Genomic DNA, 9,607 nt, shown 5'->3' with positions numbered 1-9,607 from the left:
GACCCGAGTGTGAGAGGCGAACATATGTGCTGCGCCAGGCCCTGAATCCCAGCCCCGCAGTGTTTTAACAATGTTAAGACACTGCGGGGCTGGTATTCATGGGCATCGCGAACCGCACCGGCCGACATTACATGATGCCAGAAGATGGGCAGCGCTAACGGCGCTAGGCCAGGGGATAACACGACAGCGCAGACTCCTGTACAGCAAATAACAACGCTCGGGAGGCTGCACCCAGCACCAAGGTGGGATTCTTGACACCTGTGCTGCGTCTCATTACAAAGGGAACTCTCGCCTCCATTACACAGTTTGACTGTATAAAGGGCTAAATGTTATACGTGTTCCATTCAGCGTGTGCAAGGAGAAAAATTACAAGAGCAACCTTTGACTTGCGCAGCACTGCTGCTGCATAAGCTGTGGCTCTTCTACTTTGTAACCCCTGAGGGGGGGTTAAAGGTGACTTTTGAAATCGGTTCAATTAGGCTTCGGCCTACACTCTGCTCCACCTGCAGAGCCCGGGCTCCAACAACGCTAGTTGCTGTCCGGAAGTGCTGGCTGCACAGAGCCAAACACCTCGCCAATGTGTCAGTGGGGTCCAGCACCGCCAGCTGTTCCCCTGCTGTGTAGCGGGCAACGTGTCCTGCAAAAGCCACGCAGACACAACACACCCAAAGCTGCCGCCTGTGCAGGCTTCGGCCTACACTCCCCTCCCCCTGCTCCTCCTCCTGCTGTCCCTGGGCTCTAACACACCGCCAGTTGGGGCCCTAGGAAGACAAGCTTGAATAGGTCCCCATCCGGGTTCCAGTACCGTCAGCTGGTTCTCGGCAGTGTCTTTTGCTCTTGTACCTTCTGCTCCCCATCCTGGTTCCAGTACCGTCAGCTGGTTCCGGGCAGAGCCTTTGGCTTAGGTGCCTCCCTCTGGGTATCCGAGTTCCACCAACGTCAGGTGGTCCTTGGTAGTGCTTTCAGGCATGGGTACCTCCTGCTTAGTAACCGGGTTCCAGTAACGTCAGCTGGTCCTCGGTAGTTCCATTGGCTCTTGGACCTTCGGCTACCCATCCGGGTTCCAGTACCGTCAGCTGGTTCTCGGCAGTGTCTTTTGCTCTTGTACCTTCTGCTCCCCATCCTGGTTCCAGTACCGTCAGCTGGTTCCGGGCAGAGCCTTTGGCTTAGGTGCCTCCCTCTGGGTATCCGAGTTCCACCCACGTCAGGTGGTCCTTGGTAGTGCTTTCAGGCACGGGTACCTCCTGCTTAGTAACCGGGTTCCAGTAACGTCAGCTGGTCCTCGGTAGTTCCATTGGCTCTTGGACCTTCGGGTAGCCATCCGAGTTCCAGTTCCATCAGCTGTTTCTCGGCATTTTCTCAGCCTTCTTGTACCTTCTGCTACATTTCCAAGTTCAAGACCCGAAAGACGATGACCCGGAAGACCACCCCTAAGATGATGACGACACCAGAGACGACAACCACCGAGATGACGACGACCCTGGAGACGATGACCCTGAAGACGACCCCGATGACGACGACCCCGATGACGACGACCCCGATGACGACGACCCTGGAGATGACGACCCTGGAGATGACGACGACAACCTGGAAGACCGAGAAGCAGAAGAACAAGAGGCTGCAGAACAAAGAGCAGAAGAACATTAAGCATAAGACTAAATATCAGAGCAAAAGATATTATCTAAATTATAAGCAGAAGAAGACTAAGCAGTGTATGGGGGTGAGTCCGTTCCTCCTCGTGGTGCCCCTGGATAAAGCCTGATGCTGCAGGCCAAACTGAACGCGGACAAATGTAACTGTTTTGTGACAGGCAGAACGGAAGGTGTAATCTTCAAACTTTTATAGATAACAACTACGGGAATGCCTGTCACAAATAAGAATATGATGAAGAAGTTGAATATAAAAAAGATAATAGTTAAATAAAAAGAATATGAACAATGTAAAAAAAAATATATATATATACGTAGAAAAGAAGAAGATGAATAAGGTGAAGAAGTTGATGTCACAGAAGCTGATGATGAGGATAATGAAGAAGAAAGTGTGGGAGAAGTAAAAAATAGGGTGAAGGGCGTGGAAGTAGTGAAACATCAATATCTGACAAAATAAATAAAAAATTAACATAGTCAAATTCTTTCTAACGCCGAACGTCATAAAAAAATTAAAAATACTGCTATTCTATTTGATTGGGATAAACCCCTGTGCCTTTAATGTCTCCGCCACCTCCCCCAATACATCCTACATTATTCTTAGTTGTTTTCCTTCATGTAGAATTAACCTACAAGGAAAGAAAGGGTTTATTTTAATTCCGATATTTTCGTCCCATTGACTTGCATTGGGATCGGGTATCGGTATCGGATTGGATTCCGATACTGTGACGGTATCGGCCGATACTTTCCGATACCGATACTTTCCGATATCGGAAAGTATCGCTCAACACTAATAATAACGGTTAGGTAAGAGGAAAACACGTACGCAGTATGAATATAGGTTCAGCAAAGAGAGGCCCTCTGACTAGATAGCAGAAAATACAAAAGAGGACTTCGCGGTCACCTCAAAACCCTAATCAGCCATCCTGAAATTACTTTAACTCCGATATCAACTCATGACACCGGAGTAGTAATTTCAGATCACTAGAGCTTCCAGCAGCAAGAGTGAAAAAATGCGTGCTGGACAAAACAAACACAAAAAATACAAAAGATCCAACTTAGCTGAATTGCAGACTTGGAGCAGGTAGCAAGCAACAGAGGTGCTCTGGTAACATTGATTGCCGGCACTAGAATGACTGAGAAGCCAAACTAAATAGGAAACTCCCAATTCCTGATGGGAACAGGTGCACTGGAAATAAAAGACAAAAGTAAGCCAGTACCACCAGTAGCCACCAGAGGGAGCCAAAAACAGAATTCACAACAGTACCCCCCCCTTAAGGAGGGGGCACCGAACCCTCATGAGAACCACCAGGGCGATCTGGATGCGCCCTATGAAAGGCGCGGACCAAATCAGAGGCATGAACATCAGAGGCAGTCACCCAAGAATTATCTTCCTGCCCGTATCCCTTCCATTTAACCAAATATTGAAGTCTCCGTCTGGAAACGCGAGAGTCCAAAATCTTTTCCACAACATACTCCAATTCACCCTCCACCAGCACAGGAGCAGGAGGCTCAACAGAAGGAACAACCGGTACCTCGTACCTCTGCAACAACGACCGATGGAAGACATTATGAAAGGCGAAAGATGCTGGTAGGTCCAAACGAAAAGATACAGGATTAAGAATCTCCAAAATCTTATAAGGACCTATGAACCGAGGTTTAAACTTAGGAGAAGAGACCTTCATAGGGACAAAACGAGAAGATAACCACACCAAGTCCCCAACACGAAGACGATGACCCACACGACGATGACGATTAGCAAACTGCTGAGTCTTCTCCTGAGACAACTTCAAATTGTCCACCACATGACTCCAAATCCGGTGCAGTCTATCCACCACAGTGTCCACTCCAGGGCAATCCGAAGATTCCACCTGACCAGATGAAAAATGAGGGTGAAACCCTGAATTGCAAAAGAAAGGAGAAACCAGAGTGGCAGAACTGGCCCGATTATTAAGGGCAAACTCTGCCAACGGCAAAAAGGCGACCCAATCATCCTGATCAGCAGACACAAAACACCTCAAATAAGTCTCCAAGGTCTGATTAGTTCGCTCCGTCTGGCCATTAGTCTGAGGATGGAAAGCAGACGAGAAAGATAAATCAATGCCCATCCTGGCACAGAACGCTCGCCAGAACCTAGACACAAATTGAGATCCCCTGTCAGAAACGATGTTTTCCGGGATACCATGTAAATGAACCACATTCTGAAAAAACAAAGGAACCAACTCCGATGAAGAAGGCAATTTGGGCAAGGGTACCAAATGAACCATCTTAGAAAAACGGTCACACACCACCCAAATGACGGACATCTTCTGAGAAACCGGGAGGTCCGAGATAAATTCCATAGAGATGTGCATCCACGGCCTCTTCGGAATAGGCAAGGACAACAACAATCCACTAGCCCAAGAACAGCAAGGCTTGGCCCGAGCACAAACATCACAAGACTGTACAAAAGTACGCACATCCCGAGACAGGGAAGGCCACCAGAAGGACCTGGCCACCAAATCTCTGGTACCAAAGATTCCAGGGTGGCCTGCCAACACAGAAGAATGAACCTCCGAGATGACTCTACTGGTCCACTCATCTGGAACAAACAGTCTCCCAGGAGGACAACGATCAGGCCTATCAGTCTGAAACTCCTGCAAAGCACATCACAAGTCTGGGGAGACAGCAGACAAAATCACCCCATCCTTAAGGATACCCGTAGGCTCAGAATCACCAGAAGAGTCAGGCTCAAAACTCCTAGAAAGGGCATCTGCCTTCACATTTTTTGAACCCGGCAAGTATGAAACCACAAAATTAAACCGGGAGAAAAACAACGACCAGCGCGCCTGTCTAGGATTCAGACGCCTGGCAGACTCATGTTAAATCAGATTCTTGTGATCAGTCAAGACCACCACCTGATGTCTAGCACCCTCAAGCCAATGACGCCACTCCTCAAATGCCCACTTCATAGCCAAGAGCTCCCGATTACCGACATCATAATTTCGCTCGGCGGGCGAAAACTTTCGAGAGAAGAATGCACATGGTCTCATCACTGAGCAATCGGGACTTCTCTGCGACAAAACCGCACCCGCTCCAATCTCGGAAGCATCAACCTCGACCTGAAAAGGGAGCGAAACATCAGGCTGGCGCAACACAGGGGCAGAAGAAAAGCGGCGCTTAAGCTCCCGAAAGGCCTCCACAGCCGCAGAGGACCAATTGGCAACATCAGCACCCTTCTTAGTCAAATCAGTCAGAGGCTTAGCAACACTTGAAAACCCAGTTATAAATCGACGATAGAAATTAGCAAAGCCCAAGAATTTCTGAAGACTCTTCAGGGAAGTAGGCTGCGTCCAATCACAAATGGCCCGAACCTTGACAGGATCCATCTCAATAGAAGAAGGGGAAAAAATGTACCCCAAAAAAGAGATCTTCTGAACCCCAAAAATACACTTAGAACCCTTTACAAACAAAGAATTGGCCCGCAAAACCTGAAAAACCTTCCTAACCTGTTGAACATGCGACTCCCAGTCATCCGAAAAAATCAAAATATCATCCAAATACACAATCATAAATTTATCCAGATATTTACGGAAAATATCGTGCATAAAGGACTGAAAGACTGAAGGGGCATTAGAAAGACCAAAAGGCATTACCAAATACTCAAAATGGCCCTCGGGCGTATTAAATGCAGTTTTCCACTCATCTCCCTGCTTAATCCGCACCAAATTATACGCACCCCGAAGATCAATCTTAGAGAACCACTTTGCCCCTTTAATACGAGCAAATAAATCAGTCAATAGTGGCAAAGGATACTGGTATTTGACTGTAATCTTATTCAACAGGCGATAATCAATGCAGGGTCTCAGGGAGCCATCTTTTTTACCCACGAAAAAAAAACCTGCTCCTAAAGGGGATGAGGATGGACGGATATGTCCCTTTTCCAAGGACTCCTTAATATACTCTCGCATAGCAGCATGCTCAGGCACAGACAGATTAAACAAACGACCCTTAGGAAACTTGCTGCCAGGAATTAAGTCTATAGCACAATCGCAATCCCTGTGAGGGGGGAGAGAACTAAGTTTAGGCTCCTCAAAACCATCACAATAGTCAGACAAAAATGCCGGAACTTCAGAGGGAGTAGATGAAGCAATGAAAACCAAAGGTACTTCCCCATGAGCCCCCTGACATCCCCAGCTTAACACAGACATTGTTTTCCAGTCAAGGGCTGGATTATGAGTTTGCAACCATGGCAATCCAAGCACTAAGACATCATGCAAGTTATGCAACACAAGGAAGCGAATCACCTCCCGATGGTCAGGAGTCATACACATAGTCACTTGTGTCCAGTATTGTGGTTTATTCCTAGCCAATAGTGTGGAGTCGATACCCTTCAAAGGGATAGGAACTTCCAAAGGCTCTAGGCTAAACCCACAGCGCCTGGCAAAGGACCAATCCATAAGACTCAAGGAAGCGCCAGAATCCACATAGGCATCCACGGTAATAGATGATAATGAACAAATCAAAGTTACAGACAAAATAAACTTAGACTGTAAAGTGCCAATTGCAAAAGACTTATCAACCTTTTTTGTGCGTTTAGAGCATGCTGATATAACATGAGCAGAATCACCACAGTAGAAGCACAACCCATTTTTACGTCTATAATTCTGCCGTTCACTTCTGGACAGAATTCTATCACATTGCATATTCTCCGGTGCCTGCTCAGAAGACACCGCCAAATGGTGCACAGGTTTGTGCTCCCGTAAACGCCGATCAATCTGAATAGCCATAGTCATGGATTCATTCAGACCTGTGGGCGTAGGAAACCCCACCATGACATCTTTAACGGCGTCAGAGAGACCTTCTCTGAAATTCGCCGCCAGGGCGCACTCATTCCACTGAGTAAGCACAGACCATTTTCGAAATTTTTGACAATATATTTCAGCTTCATCATGCCCTTGAGAGAGGGCTATCAAGGCTTTTTCAGCCTGAATCTCCAAATTAGGTTCCTCATAGAGCAACCCCAGTACAAGAAATAACGCATCCACATTGAGCAGCGCAGGATCCCCTGGTGCCAATGCAAATGCCCAATTCTGGGGTTCACCCCGCAACAAGGAAATAACAATTTTAACCTGCTGAGCGGGGTTTCCAGCGGAGCGAGATCTCAGAGAAAGATACAATTTACAATTGTGCTTAAAATTCAAAAAACTCAGGTATAGGAATCTTGGGTTCAGACATAGGAGCATGTATAACAAAGTCTTGGATATTTTGAACTTTAGAAGCAAGAGTATTCAGGTTTGAAGCTAAACTCTGGATATCCATTTCTCAACAGCTGAGATCTGAGCCATTCAGGGGTTAAGAGGAGAGAAAAAGGCAGCAGATTGAAATTATGGCTAGACAGAACTTCTGAGTAAAAAAAAAAAAAAAAAGTGTCAGAAACTTCTTTTTTCTCTCTTTCTTCAGCCAATACCTTTAATACATTATGGCCGGCAATACTGTCATGATTCCCAATGGCAGGGACTTAGGCAAAAACGGACTAGCTCTAGGGAGATGGAATCTCAGATGACCGTGATGCTGAACCTAACACACAAATAATAGTAGCCGGGGGGCGTGCCTACGTTTTATCCCTGGACGTCTCGCACCAGCCGGAGATCTAGCTACCTTTAGTAGAGGAATACACAGACCTGACTTGCCTCCAGGGAAACCCCAAAAGTGATAGTAGCCCCCCACATATAATAACGGTTAGGTAAGAGGAAAACACGTACGCAGTATGAATATAGGTTCAGCAAAGAGAGGCCCTCTGACTAGATAGCAGAAAATACAAAAGAGGACTTCGCGGTCACCTCAAAACCCTAATCAGCCATCCTGAAATTACTTTAACTCCGATATCAACTCATGACACCGGAGTAGTAATTTCAGATCACTAGAGCTTCCAGCAGCAAGAGTGAAAAAATGCGTGCTGGACAAAACAAACACAAAAAATACAAAAGATCCAACTTAGCTGAATTGCAGACTTGGAGCAGGTAGCAAGCAACAGAGGTGCTCTGGTAACATTGATTGCCGGCACTAGAATGACTGAGAAGCCAAACTAAATAGGAAACTCCCAATTCCTGATGGGAACAGGTGCACTGGAAATAAAAGACAAAAGTAAGCCAGTACCACCAGTAGCCACCAGAGGGAGCCAAAAACAGAATTCACAACAGGTAACCCTAACCACACCCCTAACCCTGACACACCCCTAATTCTAATCCCAACCCTAATCCCAACCGTAAATGTAATCCAAACCCTAACCCTAACTTTAGCCCCGACCCTAACCCTAACTTTAGCCCCAACCCTAACCCTAACTTTAGCCCCAACCCTAACCCTAACTTTAGCCCCAACCCTAACCCTAACTTTAGCCCCAACCCTAACCCTAACTTTAGCCCCAACCCTAACTCTAACTTTAGCTCCAACCCTAGCCCCAACCCTAACCCTAGCCCTAACCCTAACCCTAGCCCCAACCCTAACCCTAGCCCTAACCCTAGCCCCATCCCTAACCCTAGCCCTAACCCTAATTCTAGCCCTAACTCTAACCCTAACTCTAACCCTAGCCCTAACCCTAGCCCTAACCCTAACCCTAGCCCTAATGGGAAAATGGAAATAAATACATTTTTTTCATTTCATTATTTTTCCCTAACTAAGGGGGTGATGAAGGGGGGTTTGATTTACTTTTATAGCGTTTTTATATCGGATTTTTATGATTGGCAGCTGTCACACACTAAAAGACGCTTTTTTATTGCAAAAAAAGTCTTGTTTTTTTGCGGGATGAGTTGACGTTTTTATTGGTAACATTTTCGGACACGTGACAGTTTTTGATCACTTTTTATTCTGATTTTTGTGAGGTAGAATGACCAAAAACCAGCTATTCATGAATTTCTTTTGGGGGAGGCGTTTATACCGTTCCACGTTTGGTAAAATTGATAAAGCAGTTTTATTCGTCGGGTCAGTACGATTATAGCGATATCTCATTTATATCATTTTTTTATGTTTTGGCGCTTTTATACGATAAAAGCTACTTTATAGAAAAATAATTATTTTGGCATCGCTTTATTCTGAGGACTATAACTTTTTTATTTTTGTGCTTATGATGCTGTGTTGCAGCTCGTTTTTTGCGGGACAAGATGACGTTTTCAGTTGTACCATGGTTATTTATATCCGTCTTTTTGATCGTGTGTTATTCCACTTTTAGTTCGGCGTATGATAATAAAACGTTATTTTTTGGCTCGTTTTTTTTTTTTTCTTACGGTGTTCACTGAAGGGGTTAACTAGTGGGACAGTTTTATAGGTTGGGTCGTTACGGGCGCGGCGATACTAAATATGTGTACTTTTATTGTTTTGTTTTTTTTTTAGATAAAGAAATGTATTTATGGGAATAATATTTTTTTTTCTTTTTTTTTTTTTTACACATGTGGAAATTTTTTTTTAAACTTTTTTACTTTGTCCCAGGGGGGGACATCACAGATCGCCGATCTTACAGTTTGCATAGCACTCTGTGAGATTGACGATCTCACTCATCGCTGCAGGCTTACAGAGCTGCAGCTGCAGCTTGCTCCTGATCCGGAAGTACTCCCTGCAGGACCCGGATGCAGCCCCTCGGCCATTTTGGATCCGGGGACTGCAGGGAGAAGACGCTCGGTACAAGGTGAGTACATTCCCTTGTACCGATCGTCTCAGGGAAGCCCGCAGGGAGCCCCCTCCCTGCGCGATGCTTCCATGTACCGCCGGCACACTGCGATCATGTTTGATCGCTGTGTCGGGGGTTAATGTGCCGGGGGCGGTCCGTGACCGCTCCTGGCACATAGTGCCGGATGTCAGCTGCGATAGTCAGCTGACACCCGGCCGCGATTGGCCGCGCTCCCCCCGTGGAGGTCACTTTGACGGGATAGTACGTCATATGGGATTAAGGGGTTAAAGAGAGGCAAATATATTTCAGTCTTGTTGGT

Source organism: Ranitomeya variabilis, chromosome 1 (assembly GCF_051348905.1).
Source record: "Ranitomeya variabilis isolate aRanVar5 chromosome 1, aRanVar5.hap1, whole genome shotgun sequence".
Classification (NCBI taxonomy): Eukaryota; Metazoa; Chordata; class Amphibia; order Anura; family Dendrobatidae; genus Ranitomeya; species Ranitomeya variabilis.
Note: the sequence above shows the minus strand (reverse complement) of the source record.